General features: G+C 52.6%; 1 long non-coding RNA gene across 1 annotated transcript in view; it reads left to right on the forward strand.

The window, feature by feature from the left end:
* Window positions 1-4,599: 4,599 nt before the first annotated feature.
* Window positions 4,600-15,469, forward strand: part of LOC123651761 — a 32,624-nt gene continuing 21,754 nt past the window's right edge. The window contains exons 1-2 of the long non-coding RNA XR_006740669.1: window positions 4,600-4,856; window positions 5,044-5,240. This is a non-coding gene — a long non-coding RNA (uncharacterized LOC123651761). The remainder of the gene's footprint in view (window positions 4,857-5,043; window positions 5,241-15,469) is intronic.

The raw sequence follows: 15,469 nt of genomic DNA on the forward strand, positions 1-15,469 counted from the left end.
GTAGTGCTGGAATTAGGAGCCTGTTGTTCTCATTCTCAGCTCAGGGCTCTTTCTTCTTGACTCTGTTACCAGGTTAGTCACTTTTCCATTGCAGGGCTCAGAACACCACTTCCAGGGGGTGTGTCAGGGGGGCTCTCCTCCTGGTCTATTTGTGTTTAGCAGGAGGTCCCAGGTCTTGCAAACTAAGTGGGAGTGAGTGGGACACAGAGAAGCCACCAGGGAAACAGCCTGGCAGGCTCTTCCTCATTCACTGCCTGTCTGGTGCCATCACCTTCAGCATCACACAGTGAGGTCAACACTGCTATTGGAGGCCTGGGGTGAAGATGAGACCTGATGCCCACAAGATCTCCCCAGGCTGGGGTCGCAGGGAGAGGTCGAAGTCTACTCCAGAGTGTGATTGTATTGGAGGAGCCAGCCAAGGCACTCAACACATCAAAGAAATCTTCCAAGGAACTTGCCAGTCCCATAGCTCTGCTGAGGGAAGGCAGGACCACTTCTGATCAGGCAACTTTTCACCCCATTGGTTCCTACTTCAGCCCTGCTGACTGGACCAGTGGGGGAAGTCTGACCCAAGGGTTGTAGCTTTCTGGATTAACAGGTGGCCTGTGTCAGAGGCTCTGACTAAGCAGGAACCCTGGAACTTAGCTGGGTCATCAGATTCTCCCCTTCTTAGGAATTTGAACTGGAGCTGTGGGGGAAAAGCCAAAAAGAAGCAAGTGAGTTACTCAGCAGCCTTCGAGGCAGCACCTCAACCTGAGACCTTGCAGCACCTGCTGTCTCATGGCTGCAAGACAGCTCAGGTAGTCCACAGAGCCCCTGAGTCCCCAAAAGCTTTCCAGGCCCCCTTCATCCTATGTCCATATGAACATACCCAGAGTATCTTTCCTACCTTGTTCCCATGCATCTCCTCACAACACAGCTGGTTTCCAGAGGCTGTGCAGATTTGGAGGTTGGCAAGCTGATGATGGAAGTGATGGTACCTGTAGCAGCAGCAAAGACACACTCATGAGAGCAAAGTGGGTTGCTTCCACCCCTCCCTGAACAGAGAACTCCACTCCCCACTTTGAGGATTGGGGATCCGGCAGGCCCCTGGGGAATCCCAGGTTGACACAAATGTGCTAACCTGCCTGGGATGCACAGCTGAGATGGTCTGGGGAAGCAATGCTGCTAGGATGGGGCTGAGCCAAGAAGGAGTCACTGGTGTTCATGTGTGTGGAGGGGCTCAGTGACTGAAATTTTCATGGCTGAGTTTATCATTGTTGGCTGAGTAGCAGACGCTGCTGTGGGCCAGGATGTAATTGTAAGATGCTGACTTTCCTGCCAAACAACTGATTGGGCAGATTCTGGCTTTGACCCTGGTGGGTCTCTTCCTTCCTTTAGAGCCTCCTTATCCTCCCAGACTGCCAGGCACACTCTGCACTTTCCTCCAGAGCAGAAAAAAATAAACAAAAAACAGGAAGGATGCTTTCCTAGGGCTTCCCTCCTGGAGGCTGGGTGGCATGGGGCATCTCTAGACTGGCATTGCTGAGGTCTCTCTCTTAGCCTATCAGCAGAGATAGCACCATCAGCATCACTGCGCATCTCATGCCAGGCACTCAGCTGAGAAATGGTGGGCAGACCTGCAGAGTTCAGTTCAGGAAACATCTCCTGAGCACTGCTATGTGCCGGGGCTGGGCACAGCTGAGCTATGTGGGGCACATGGAGATGGGCAAGACCCAGTTCCAGCTCCGGAAAGTCACAGCTCAGCAGGGAGATGCGCACCTTACACAGAGAGCAGCAATCCAGGGCAGAACGTGATCGACACCGTGAAAGCTCTTCCAGGCGATCCTGGTGAAACAAGGATTTTGGGGGGTGAAAAAGACAGGTTTAGGAACTTTTAGAAATTAAGGGGACCATGGAAGAAACAGGGCTGAAAAACTGCAACAGGTACAGTTCTATAGAATGAAAGAGCTGGGAGCAAAAAAATTACAAAACAAAGAGAAGGAAGCCCTTCACCCAGAAGGAGAGGAAGAAAGCCCAAAGGGAACAGGAAAACAATAAGGAAGGGGGAGAGGAGGGAGACACCTCACAACATGTGAAGTTTGACTTTTGAGCTCAGGAGTTACTAAAATAACCAGTCCAAGGGAATAGTGGCCCATCAGAGGGGATATCAGGCAAGGATCTGCAGCCTTTATAAACAGTAGAGGGAAGAAACTCAGTGGGACCCCCCCCCCCCACTCCCCATGTGGGAATCTGTACTTGTTCTTCAATAAATCCCACCTTTGCTATACCTTCTGTCTGTGGTTCCATTCTGCAACTCCCCTGGACAAAGAGCCCAGGAACCATCCTGCCCAGGGGATCACCAGGTGTTCCAGTCCAAAACTCCCGTTTCACTGGGACTAAGGACGGGGGAGCTCCTACGCCTGGGGATCAGAGAGGCCTGTTAGGATGAGTCAGCATTTGGCCCAGGACCTGGGCCTGCTTGCACATTGACGTGGAGCGGTAAGTGGAAATAGTGGAGCTGGGGCTGAGGTTACCATAAGAGGGGCTATCAGACTTTGGTTTACCAACAATGAATGTCAGTTGTGAGGCCGGGCACTGTGCCAAGTCGCTGGTGGAACAGAGTGTCACCTGGTTCCTGCCGCGGTCCAGAGAGGAGACAGACAGGTAGATGATGGCTGCAGCTCAGTAAGACAGGAGCTGTGGGTGAGGGAGCCCAGGTATAAAGCCTTGGTGCATGTCCTGCCAGGAAATAAGCCCACCGAAGAGGCAGACCCAGGCCCTCACCTCCCACCACTTGATTGAACTTGAACCTGAAAGCATTAGATCAGAGGCTGATGATGTGGAGGAAAGAGCACAGATGCCATCCCTTTGGGGCTGGGGCATTCCATATTACTGTTTCAGCGTCCCTGCCCATTTTTCCCCAAAGATGTCACTAGGGAGTGTGTATATATTGCGAAGTGTGGGTTCACTCACTGCTCAGAGAACTACCCACAGGGTGAGGGGGAGTAGGAGGAGCAGAACTAGCACGTCATTTCTCCAACATGTTCTAGGTACCATTTCTCGTCATTTTCACAACAGCGGGCGGAGCAGGCTCCATGACCTGGTTTCACAGATGAGTCCTCCGCCGCTCGATTCAGGGAGGGAAAAGCACAGGCAGAGGGAGAACACACGGCTCCTACGGGGCTAGGCCAAGCCTGTCCTCTTCAAAAGGGCTCCTTGTTCTGGTTCCTGCGTCACGGGGATGGCATGGCTGCTGTTCATCACCTTTGTGGTCAGCAGGAACAAAAGCCCAGAGGATGCCTGCGGTCAGAGCGCTGTGAGAGCCGTCCTTCCCCCTTGCTGCCAGAGTGGGTGCTGTGAGCTCTGCGCCCAGCATAAGAAGACATGTTCCCAAACCCCAGTCACGCCCCATCCCTGGCCAGAGGGAGCAAAGGGGAGACAAGCCCAGGGTGGAATGAAGCGGGAGACCTCCCTGCGCCCTTCACCGGGCTCTTGGGCGGCTTCTGGAAGGAAGGGGCAGGCCGATCCCCCTCAGTGACCCTCCCGGCTCCCCACACTTACACTCCGGGGCGCGCAGGACCGCCTGCTCGCCCGGCCTGCATAGCCTCCCTCTCCGCTCTCGGGGTTCCGCGGGCCACCTCCCCACTTCCCCGTCAGCCCAAGGCCAAGTGCTTGCTATTTGGGTCCAGCGGAGCATTGCCCTCCGGTTTGGAGAGGCTGAGTACAGGGCTCAGTCTAGGGAGGGCGAGTTTGTTCAGGCAACATCTCCTTTCTGCGTGCAGTGTCCCCGAGGGCGGGAGCGAGGTGCCGCTCAGAAAAGTCGGCCTCTACCCAGCCCAAACCGTTCTGGAGCCTGTGGCTGCATCCGAGAGTCGGCCTGGAAGTGTGACCTGCCCCGCCCCGCCCCACCTCTCACCCCCACCCCCACCCCAGCTGCATCCTTGCAGGGCTTCCCCCCAACACGAACTGGCCTGGGGAGCTGGCGCAGCAGCCCGGGAGCAGAGCCCTTCCCGCTAGGGCTGCAGGGGTGGGTGGGGATGGGAGCGTGGAGGAAAGGCGCCCAGCCAGCCTGCCTGGAGGGGTCGGAGGGGGCGGTGTGGGGCAGGGTGTGGGGGAGTTCGCCCTTCCACTCCAGCAGAGCAGAAGGGCCTGACCTGGCCTTGTCTCTCTGCCCTGGGCATCTGAAAGAAAGAACCCAAAGAGAGGGGACGTCTGCCCGAGGGTGTGCCCAGTGTGCGTGTGTGTGTGTGTGTGTGTGTGTGTGTGTGTGTGCAAGGCGAGAGGGTCTCGGCGTCCCCCGCACTCTCTCCCTCCCGGGCTTCTATATTTTGCCTTCCTTTGTTCTCAAAATAGCAGGCGAGCGAGATCCACCCTGCCCTCGGAAGGGGTGGGGGCCGCCGCGCGCTGGCTAGCGAGCCGGAGTTAGCTGCAGGGCTACACACCATCTCTCCCGCTCCCCCGGCCTGCATTAATGTGTTACTATTTTGGGCGCGCCAGTGTTTCCAGGGGAAACCTAATGACGCAATGACGTCAATGCAGGTCAGCAGCAGCCTCTCCGGGAGGGCGGGCGGGCTCGGGCTCTCAGGCTCGGCGCAGTCTGCTGGTGGGAGGGCGGGCGCGGTGCCGGGGGCGGCGGGCACGGGGGCGCTGGGACCCCGGCAAGGCCCGGGGACCAGAGAACGCCCGTCCCAGAGCCCGCACCCAGGGAACTTCCCGCCTCCGGGCCGGAGTTTCTCCGTGGCCCACTGCCATGAGGCGGAGTGGAGGACAAGCGGGGTACCCCCCACTCCCACCGTTATCCGGGGGAGCCAGAGGAGCCAACAGGTCCGGACTCGCCGCCGAGGAGGGCTCCAGGCGGGGCCTCCCGCGCACAGGTAGGCTGAGGTCCTCAGGGTGTCCCCAGCATGGGGGAGGGAGACACACTCCTGTTCACTCTCCTTTCCTATTCTGGCACCATCCCTGGGAGTTTGGGTGAAGGAGAAATGGTGTCTGAGATCTGTCCCCTCTGCCTCTTCCCCCTCCCTGCATCTCCCCCCTCCCCCCCATCTTTTCCGAGAGTAGGAGCTGCCTGTCTACCCCTCTCCAGAACCTTCGGGTCGCAGCCTTGAGCTGGGACTTCCCACTGGCTGTGCCTCCTTTGGAGGTGCCATCTGAGGCCGTGAAGCTACATGGGAGGGACGTCCAGGCCCGACTGGCTGTGCAAGACTGGGAGTGGGAGCCTCAGCAACCTGGAGGGGGGAGCAGCGCCCGTGTGCAGAGTACATGCATGGGACTATTTGCATGTATTTGGTGTGTGCCTGTTCTGGGAGCTTACCCCGTGTGTCCATGGGGTGTGCATGTGTGGACTCCCGGAAATCTGCGGTAGGGGTGAGAACACCTCATGCACCCCTCCTTGACCTGTAGCTGGGGTCCTAGCCCGGGTCCGTGGTCTTTTCCCTGTTCCTCTCCCACAGCTGGCCCATATTGCAACCTCCCCCCAGCTGGATGGTGGCCCGCTTTCACCACACTTGCCGCAGCTGCAGCTTCGGGCGGCTGCACACTTCTCAAAACCTCAGCCTGCCTTCTCGCCCCAACTCACCTGTGCCCTTCCCTCCCTGGAACTTCGATAGAAGGGAATCCTTTCTCTCTGCCCCCTCTCATCAGGGCAAAGGCTCAGGCTCCCCTGATTGCGCTCAGCCTCCTCCGCTGTCCTTCCTCTTCAGCACTAGGGTCTGGACAGCTCCATGCCAGCCCTCCGCCTCCAGGCCTGGCAGAAGGCTTCTAACTCGTGAACTTGACCCTAGACCCAGATCCTCCCTACTCCAACACACACACACACACACACACACACACACAGTGTGGTTTTTGCCTTCCCATCCAGGATTTCTGTCGGGTGGCCTGAGCCCAAAGAAGCAAAAAAAACCCACCAACCTATGAAATCTCTGAAGCTGAATATCAGGCGTGTCATCTCCTTGGGGCAGGCTTCCCTCTAGGGCCCATCTTGACTCTAAAGAGAGGATGCTAAGTCCTGCTATAAGTTCCCCTTTCCCACCGCAGTTTATTTAAATAATTGTAAATAAAGCTATATCCCTTCCCCCAGAGGCAAGCCAGCCTTCAGAAGGCACTAGTGGGATCCACAATTTTCTGGATTCCAAAACAAAAGGAGTGGCCTTTGATATCCTCTTCCAGACATTCTCATAGCCTGCCCTTCCTCTCTTCTTAGATTCAGGCCTCACCTGAATGAGTCCTGCCCCCCCTCCCCCCACCTTTCTCGGCAGTCAGGGAGTTCAGCTAATGTCACGGCTTTCTGGGCTCTGGATGGGGTGAAGTCTGCATGAGTTCTCACCAGAGTTGTGCTGTGGACTTCCCAAGAGGCCCTCAGAATTAATTTTTATGGTAACTCACTGGACTGAGGTCACCCAGAAACCTCTGAGAGAGCCCCCACTTCTGCCCTCCCCAAGGGGAATCCAGGACACAGTGGGCCTATCGGTGGCTCTCTCCACACCTGGGTTCCTTCAGCAGATGAGAGCACCAGAGATGATGCTGGAATATGGTCCAGATACCTCGCTCCACGATGCTCAGGAATCTCTTTACTGTCATCCCAGCTCCTCCAGGAAAGACAGAAAGGATCTGCCTGACATCTAAGCTGACCAGGCGTGGACAAGAGTGGGCCCATCCTGCCCTACTTTGTTTCAGAGGCCTTTGGCAAGCTGGAGACCACGGGCCTCCTTCCCTCCCTGGGAATCAGAACACTCTCCCTCCCTGGACATTCTCTTCTCTCAGGCAGACCAACTCATCATATCTGACCCAGAGACAGAACCAGATGTTGTCTTTATCTTACCAAGCTCATAGCACAGGAGCAGGTCTGGGCCTGAGGAGGAGGCTCTGGGGCCTGGAGTGAGGCATGCAAACAGTTAGCAGGAAATGGCTTTTTGTTCTTCCTGCTGCTGAGCTATTAGAGAAAGGAGAGAAAAATCTCCCAGGGAAAGACAGACAGTCACCTTAGTCTGGTGACACTTCCTTCTCATCCTGTCACAGCCTCAGAGTTTCCATGAGTCTCCAGAGGAGTTGGGAAATTACTTTTCTCCCAAAGGAATTCGTTTGCATGACAGAGCAGTGTGTGACTCTTGGGTAAGGAGGTGACAGTGTGGGGAAAACATACAAGCAGCAAAGGGATGTACTTTCCCCTAAAGGAGAGTGCCCCACCCCCCAGGGTCTTTGCAGCCAAAATCTGGTTCTTTGGGAGCAGCAAAGCTGCCACCACCTGCCTAGTCCCACGCCTGGCTACTTTCCAAGCATTCCTGGCTCCCTGGCCTCCTTTTGTGCTCATCTGGGTAACGTCTGTCTGTGGCCTCAAGGGAAGGTTGGCCAAGGTCAGGCAGATAGAGGGGTGTTTTCCCTGTGGAGCCTGACTTCTCTGTTTGTGCAGAGCTGGGACCTGGGGAAGAGAACCAGGGATGATGGGAGCCCCGCCATGCAGGAAGCCTGCACATGACATTGCACTGGTCTTGGGGGAGGGCCCAGATCAGATCTCTGAGGTTGTCCTTGGCTGACCACAGGCATCATAGGCCAGAGGAGCTTCTGGTTCCACTTCCCTGGGTCAGGGAGCTGGACTGACTCAGCACCCATTCCCAGCACAAGGGGGCAAATTCTCCCTCGGGCCCCATGCTGATTGCTTAAGCAAGACCTTAGATAATCCTCATTTTTCTCCATCCTCTTAGTGGGGATTAGCTGAAGCAGAGATAGTTCCCATAGCTTGAGAGTCAACTTGTTCTGAGGGTGCCTAACCTTTGCATTAGCATCTGAAACTCAGAGATGGCAGGAGAGCTGGCTCCTAAAACACCTCTGCGTTTCTGAGAGACTCGGGGCAATTTGGGGCATGGGAAAGACTGACCCCAGGTCCAGTGGTAACTTTAGTGCCTCCTCGGCAGGGTCCCAACCTTTTCCTGTAAATGGAAGCCCAGGCCACCTCATTCAGAAATAGGGACTCAACTGTTATTAAAGAGGTGCCCAAGGGAAGTGTGTGAGGAACAGCTCTGGGCTGGCCAAAGTAATGCAGCTATAACCCTCAGCTAAGGGCTTTCGCTGTCAGTTCCCATTCCCTCAAACAAAGGACAGGAGAGCTAAATGGCAATAGTCATAAAATTTATTCTTAGGACCAAGAAGTTCTGGGTATTCCCAACTGCAGGGAATCATGTAGAGGCCTCCAGACCACCTTACTGTCTATCAGTGGGACCCCTGGGCCCAGTGGGGACTGAGACAGATCCAAGTGACCTGGGACAAGGCCACTGATCTCTTTCCCATGCAGAGCTTCCCAGGGGACTTGAATCTCGTGTCCCAGAGCCAGTATTTGCATTCTGCAGCCCTCACATGGGTGATTCTGGGAAAGTGTCCCTTCAGCATAGAACACCCCACAAGCAGTGCTTCTGCTCCCCAGAGGGTCACAGGGTGCTGACAGTGGGCTGAGGGCAGGGATTGGCCCAGCCCTATCTCTCTTGTCTGTGTGACCTTGGACTAGTTTTTCTCTGCACAGCACGAAAACAGATATAAAACATCTGCCATGACCCCTCACAGGCAGTAGTTAGTCTGACAAGATACAGTGAAGACAAGTGTGTCAGGTGGTGAGGGGCTGTTGGCCCTCGAGAACCTGAGAAGACCCCAGAATGCTGTCTCCCCAAATGCTGTTTGGCTAAGTTCAGTTGTCCAGGTCTCAGCCTCTCTCTGTTTGAGGGAGCCCAGCACCACCACTTAAGAACACAAGGAGGGCCCTCTTGCCCAGCCGTGTGGCGCAGTAGAAGGAGAGTGTTTGGGCACCAGAGTTCACAATCTTATTAAACCCCTATTCTGGCCACCCAGTTGGTGAATGAGAGCTCCTTTGTCCTAAATAGTATAAGGTGGTCAAGCATACAAGTCCTGAGAATGGACCAATGAGACTGGGAGCAGTTTATAGGTCATGCATCCTCACAGACATGGAGAGGAGGACGCCACGTGCCTGAGCCGCACTGGGAGCAGAGTGAGTCAGCAGGGGCCGTGGAGTGCAGGCTTTGTAGTGACAAGAGAGTGGGGTGCCCTCCTCCAATTCTTGTGTGAGATTGTGATTGGCTCACTGAATAAGTTATTGGGCTGGCAGGGTGGTAGACCCCATTAGGGAGCAGTTAGGGGAACTAGCTAAGTGGGGAGCCTATCCATTTGATAAGGGGCATATCTGGAGAGAGCAGGGCAACTCAACAATTAGGCCTTTGGGATTCAAAGGTGTCAGGGCAGCACTTGAAAACATAGGCCTTATAATATAATGCCCCGGGTCCTGGGCCTGGTCTCATTTCATCTTCATGACCTCCTGTGAAATAGTCACATTGAACACATGAGGGACTGAGCTGGGCAATCAGCCCAAACCAATCAGGTCAGGCTTTGCCCCGGGGTCTCCTGACTCCATAGCTCATACTTCCTCTGTGCTGTGCATCAGTGAGAACACAGACCAGCCACAGCTACCTCTTGAAGCAGGCACAGTGAGGAGGGCTGCCCCCAGGCAGCCTGGCCATCTCCAGACGTCCCAGGAAGGCCACTTCCCTTTTCAGGGTAGATTCTCTGTCTCTTTGCTTCTAGTTCAGTTGTAACCAGAGAGAACCCCTTTGGCTCCTCTTGATCCCAGATTGTGGCGCTGGTGAGTGGATTTGCATATGAAGTCATGGGCACTTCTATTCCGACGGTGATGGTAGCACGAGGCATGGGGCTGAGCTGACCAGGCTGGTGGGAGACCTGGATCTCAGCCCGGCTCCTTACTCCTGTGTAGCTTTAGGCACACTTGTCCTTCCCTGGGCTCAGGCTGCCCAGCAGTGGCCGGAGGGGCTGGCTGGCCTGGAAGGCGCTTCCTGCTCTGTGGTGCTGTGAACCCTGAGGACTCTGACTGGAATACAAAGCTTCATCCCCGCAGGTAGAGACATTAGCAGGCAGGCTGTGGGAGGTCATTTTTGTTCCTGTTGAGTCTGGGAGAGTCATGGCTATTTATCTGCCTCTGGCTGGGTTTTGCTTGCTAAGTTTCCAGAAGATGCTCATGAGACACATATGTTTATAACATTTTCTCATCTTGGATCCCTGAAGCCCACAGCTCAGGCCCAGCTTAGCCAGGCAGGCCCTCGGCGCCAGGCCTGCCTCTTCCATAGGAGCACTTTCCACTCCTGTTAACTCCCTCCTTCCCCTCCTGAAAGGCTGCTGAGTTAACAAGTAATTCTGCAGGGTGCCCAGTTAAATTTTAATATCAGATAAGTACAGAAGGATTTTAAATAAAAATGTCTCGAGATTTCCCTGGTACTGAGGACCCAGAACCTGACCCCAGCCCGAGGCCCCGGGTTTCTGCAGCCTCGGGGGACAGGAGTGGACCAGTGTGGTCCAGGGACTTTTTGTAGATGTACATGATGCTCACACAATAGAAATGAATAACAACAGCAGCCACGGGAACTAAGTCCAAGCTCATGCAGCCAGGGTTGGCAGGCCAGGCTTGAACCTATGTTTTTGTGTTCATTCTGTGCCTTTCCCGCAGCATAGATTTGCAGAGACAGCTCATGAGAGAGAAGTCTGGTGCAAACCTGCAGGCTCCTTGCTGCGGGTCAGGTGGCAGCTCTGCGGTGTGTGCAGAAAACAGCAGGTGTGCCCTGTCGCTGCTCAGGGCCGACCAGCCCACCATGCAGCATCCAGGCTGCAGGCCAGATTGCTTGGCAGGGGCCGTGTTTGATTCCACCTTTCAGTCTGCCTACAAATGCAGGTCCTTGTGACTTCCCCTCTGGTGGCCTGGGCAGCTACTGAACCATCTGCTGCTCCCTAGCTGGGCCTGCAGCTGGGGGCTCATGCATGATAGAGACTTCTCCCAGTGATGAGAAGCTGAAGCCAAGCTGGTAGGTGGGGACCCAAATGGTGACCAATATTAGAGAGGTGAGAACAGGCTCCTGTGAGGGCACTTTTCTCAATTCTATTCCAGAAGACTCCTCTAAAATTGGAATGGTGAGGGTGTGTATTCTTAATCTCATTTTAGAGAGGAGGCTAAATGACTTCTCTAAGGTTGTACTGTGCATAACTGGAGAGCCGGGCCTGGAGTCTGGCTTCAACACCTGCTCTGTATCCTGGACTCATGATTTCTTAAATCTGTGGCCACTTCTTGTAGGCAGAGCCTGAAAATAATGGCTCTCAACCTTCGCTGCATACTAGGATCACCCAGGAGCTTGAAAACCCGTGGGTCCAAACCCCAGAGATTCTAATTTAATTGATCTGGGTGGGGTCCCAGGCATCAGGAGGTGTTAAAAGCTCCCCAGGTGGTTCTAAAGAGCACCTGGGGCTGAGTATCATTACTGACGAAGAGATGGCATAGGGTAGGGGTTCCCCAACTTCACTGCACACTGGAATCCTGTGAGAATCTTTGAAAAGCCTGCCTCCTGGCTCCTTCCCTAAGACATTCTGATGTAGAATAGAGTGCACCTGGGAATCGGAACTTTGTAAAGCTCCCCAGGTGATTCTGATACTCAGCAAAGTTTGGAAACCATTGGCACTTCTCATGTGGTCTGCAGACCAGTAACTTCAAGATCACGTGGGAGCCTGTTGGAAATGCAGAGTGTCAGGTCCCACCCTGGAACTATTGAATCAGAATCTGCATTTTAACAAGGTTTCCAGGTAATTTGTTTGCACATTCACATTTGGCCTAGGGGATGATGTGATGAAGAGGCAAATGAAGGCATAATTTTTCAATCAATCCATCTGCTCATCCATTCATTTATTTAGTCATTGTACTGGTCATCACAAAGCACTGCTGTGTACAAGCATTATGCCAGCCACTGCTTATTCAAAGATGATAAGGCTAAAGGTGAGGGGCGAACATAGCTGTCAGAACCCAAGGTCAGGGCCAGCACCTATAAAAGGGTAGAGGGTGCGGGGAATGGTCCCCTTCACTGTCTGGGGAGCAAAGGACTCGTCTTGCAGGTGTGTTCAGGGGTCACAGAGGCTCAGGATGGCTGCTGTAGAGATGGGAAGGTGGGATGGGGAAGGGTGTTCTGTGCCTTTCTAAGGAGCCTCAGCTTTAGCTGTCAGGTGCTGGTGGAGGCTTTAGGTAAGACAGGGAAGACTGTCATGACTCAGATTGGTCTTTCAAAGAGAACTGGAGAAGTGTAAGAATTGGACTAGAGAGAGCCTCATGGCCGTGGAGACCAACCGAGACTCTTAGAAAGAGGCCTAATGATGAGGGGCATGGGAGAGGGGATGGACAGGAGGGCCACTTCAGGAGAAGGTTCTGAAAGGGGATCCACAGGATTTGGGGGCAGAATGCATATGGGATGGGAGGGAGAGAAGCTTAGCATGATCTTTAGGTGTGCAGTTTAGGCAACTAGGTGGAGGTGGCACCATTCAACGGGATGAAGAACCTAGGAGGCAGAGAAGTCTGAATAGACCAGAGGTGATGTGGATTTGGGACCAGGACTAAGGAGGGAATTTGAAGCTGATTGTTTGTCTGCAAGTCAACCTCCAAAGCTTGTTGATACCATAGGAGTAGGTGACTATCATTTAAAAACAGAGAGGTGTGGGATAGGCAGAACACTGAGGCCTCACTACTTAAAGGGAGATTGGAGCCGAAACCGGTTTGGCTCAATGGTGTAGCATCGGTCTGCAGTCTGAAAGGTCCCAGGTTCGATTCCGGTCAAGGGCATGTACATTGGTTGCGGGCACATCTCTGGTAGGGGGTGTGCAAGAGGCAGCTGGTCAATGTTTCTCTCTCATCGACGTTTCTAGCTCTCTATCTCTCTCCCTTCCTCTCTGTAAAAAATCAATAAAATATATTTTAAAAAATAAATAAAGGGAGATTGGAGGAAGAGAAAGGAAGCAGGGGAGGGTGAATGAAGATGTGGAGAGGGAGGGTGAAAAAGTGGGAAGAATCCAACAAAGACAGGCTGGGAAAAATATCTCAGAAAAGCAAAAAGAACATTCAGGAAAAAGCATAGTTCATGGACTAAAATGCTGCAGGAGAATTTAGGAGATGAAGACTGAAGCCAGGATTTGATAATTATGTCATTCATGGCCCAGTAGTTTTAGTGGCATGATGGGAAGAGGAACCAGATTGTAATGAGTCAGGGGTATTGAGAAAGAGAACACAGAAAGTGTAGGTTACTCTCCAACATCGGTGGCTAGGAAAAAGGGGAGAAAGAGCGATAGTTTGAAGGACAGATTTCTGTTTCCTTTTTAAAGAAGAAAAGACTATTTCTGAGTTGAGAGGAAGGAGTTAAAAGTGGTTAAAGATGCAGAGGGAGAGAAAATAGCTACAGAGTGGATCTCAGAAGCCCTGGGAGGAGATGCAATTCAGAGCAGAGAGAGAGGAATTCATCCTGGAGAGAAGAGGGATGCTAAGCGAGTCCCATCACTGTCCTCTGTGGTGCTCTGACCATGGGCAAGCCATCTGCTGACAGCCCGGAGGAGCTAGTGAGCTGGACAGCCTCAGGAGACACAAGGTTCTGGGAGCAGGAGAGAGGAGAGCCAGCTACCACATCTGCAGTGGCCCCCGAGCCCCCATTTTTTCCCAGTTACAGTGGCTAAGGAAGTGAGGAGGAAAAAGGTGGCTCTTTCTTTCAAATTTTGGGATTTGTTAGCCTGACGGATAAGAAAGGAAGGGCACCCAAGGCCGCTGTGGAGAACACCATTGAGGCCATCATTTTAAGGGTCAAGCTTTTCTGCCTTTCTCAAGTGCAAGGAAAATTACACCCATTGGATGAGCCTCCTTCATGAGGGCAGGGAAATGGGGCTGCCGGTGCCCTGGCTGAGCTGGATTTATTTGGAAAGAAGAAGCCACCACAGATGCCAGAAGAAGTGGCTGCTCTGCATCCACCAGCCCAATGGCTCCATAGATTGGGGAATGCCAGTTGCCTATCCTCTTGTTGACCCTCCAGCTCCTGGAGATCCTAGAAGGATCATCCTAGGGTTGGAGAGAACCTTAGTGATCAGTTACCAGTGGTTCAGCAGCAGTGACCCTGAGGGCACTTTGATTGTCACAATGATTAGAGGAACACTGCGGACCTTTCCTAGGTAAAGACCACGTATGCCTGTCCTGCACAGGAAAAATGTCCCACATCTCCCATGGCTTTCAAATACTTGCCAAGCACTAGAAACCTGTTCATAATTACCTTTGAACTCTGGTTTACATAGAAACAGGATTGAATATAAATCAAGGAGAACTTGTGCTTCAGAACTTCACTAAGAGTTGTGCATTAGTTTGGAAAATCACATCTCCAAGGCAGAACTCCCCACAGATTTGAAACAACATACCTGTATTAATCTGCATCCGAACACTGCATGTATGCAGACTCTACTTATTGACACTACCATCTCATCATTTCATTCTATTATGTAGTATTATGCCCGAATATTCACATGTTGAAACACATATTCTTATGTTATAATCATGTCATCTTTATTTTTATACTATATCAATTAGGGAATTGTATTGTTTTTTTTTTAAAGGTTAGTTTTTAAGTGTTGTAAGTGTTACTCTCTTATTTTATTTCAGGATAATAAAGAGGATCTTATAGAACATTTGCTATAGTCAAGTTAAAAAAAAAAAAAAGAATCTGCTCTAATCTTTCACAGTAACTCTTTCTGCAGTAACTCTAATAGCGGGTGTCCGGATCTGCTTGGACATTTCCAGGGCAGGGAGCTCATTGCCTCTCCAGGTGGTCTGTTTGATCATGGGGAGCTGGCTGAAAGTGATCGCATGTAAGGAGCTAAACTGTCATTGAGTATCTTTCACCCTCTCATAGTCCTATTCATATCCTGAGGCCACATCAAAAGTGTGAGTCCATCGACATGAGATCTCTCTGATATTTGTAGATGGCCAGAAACTCCATGTATACCCCTCATCTCCACTCCACACCCACTATCCCTCCTACACACACACACACACACACACACAAATACCATCTGCTCTTCTCTAGACAGAATGTCTGCAGGGTTTTCACCATTCTGTATTTGGTTTGATTTTTGTGCCCCTTTGCTATCCTGTCCTTTGCTATCCTGTGTTAAGCATGAAGGATTCAGAGAGAGCAGTAGGTTCCATTTGTTTATTGATAGTCTGCAGACTGCTGGCCTGTGCCAGCTCTGGGGTCACAGAGATGCTTGAGAAACCGTTGTCCCTGAGAGATCAGCCAGTGGTGAAACAGTCTCCTGAAATGTCAGGGTGAACATACCATTCCTATCTCCCTTATCTCCTAAGACTCCTCCAAATTTATAGGAAGGGGATTATATATAAAACGAGCAAACAAGCAAATAAACAAATAAACAGAAAACATTAACACCCAATGATGAGGAGAGGCCATCAGCAGATGAGAGGTTTCCACAAAATTCTAGAAAACTAAGAGCAGGTGGAGGTGTGAAATGGTCGGGTGGAGAGTGGAGAAGCATCAGCTCAGTGCGCTAAGATGGGGAGGTGGGAGAGAAGGTGCTCCTTTGCCCCTGGAGAACCCCTGAGAACTGGTCTCCAGGTGTGACA

The sequence above is a fragment of the Pipistrellus kuhlii genome, unplaced genomic scaffold (genome assembly GCF_014108245.1).
Source record: "Pipistrellus kuhlii isolate mPipKuh1 unplaced genomic scaffold, mPipKuh1.p scaffold_m20_p_10, whole genome shotgun sequence".
NCBI classification, from domain to species: domain Eukaryota; kingdom Metazoa; phylum Chordata; class Mammalia; order Chiroptera; family Vespertilionidae; genus Pipistrellus; species Pipistrellus kuhlii.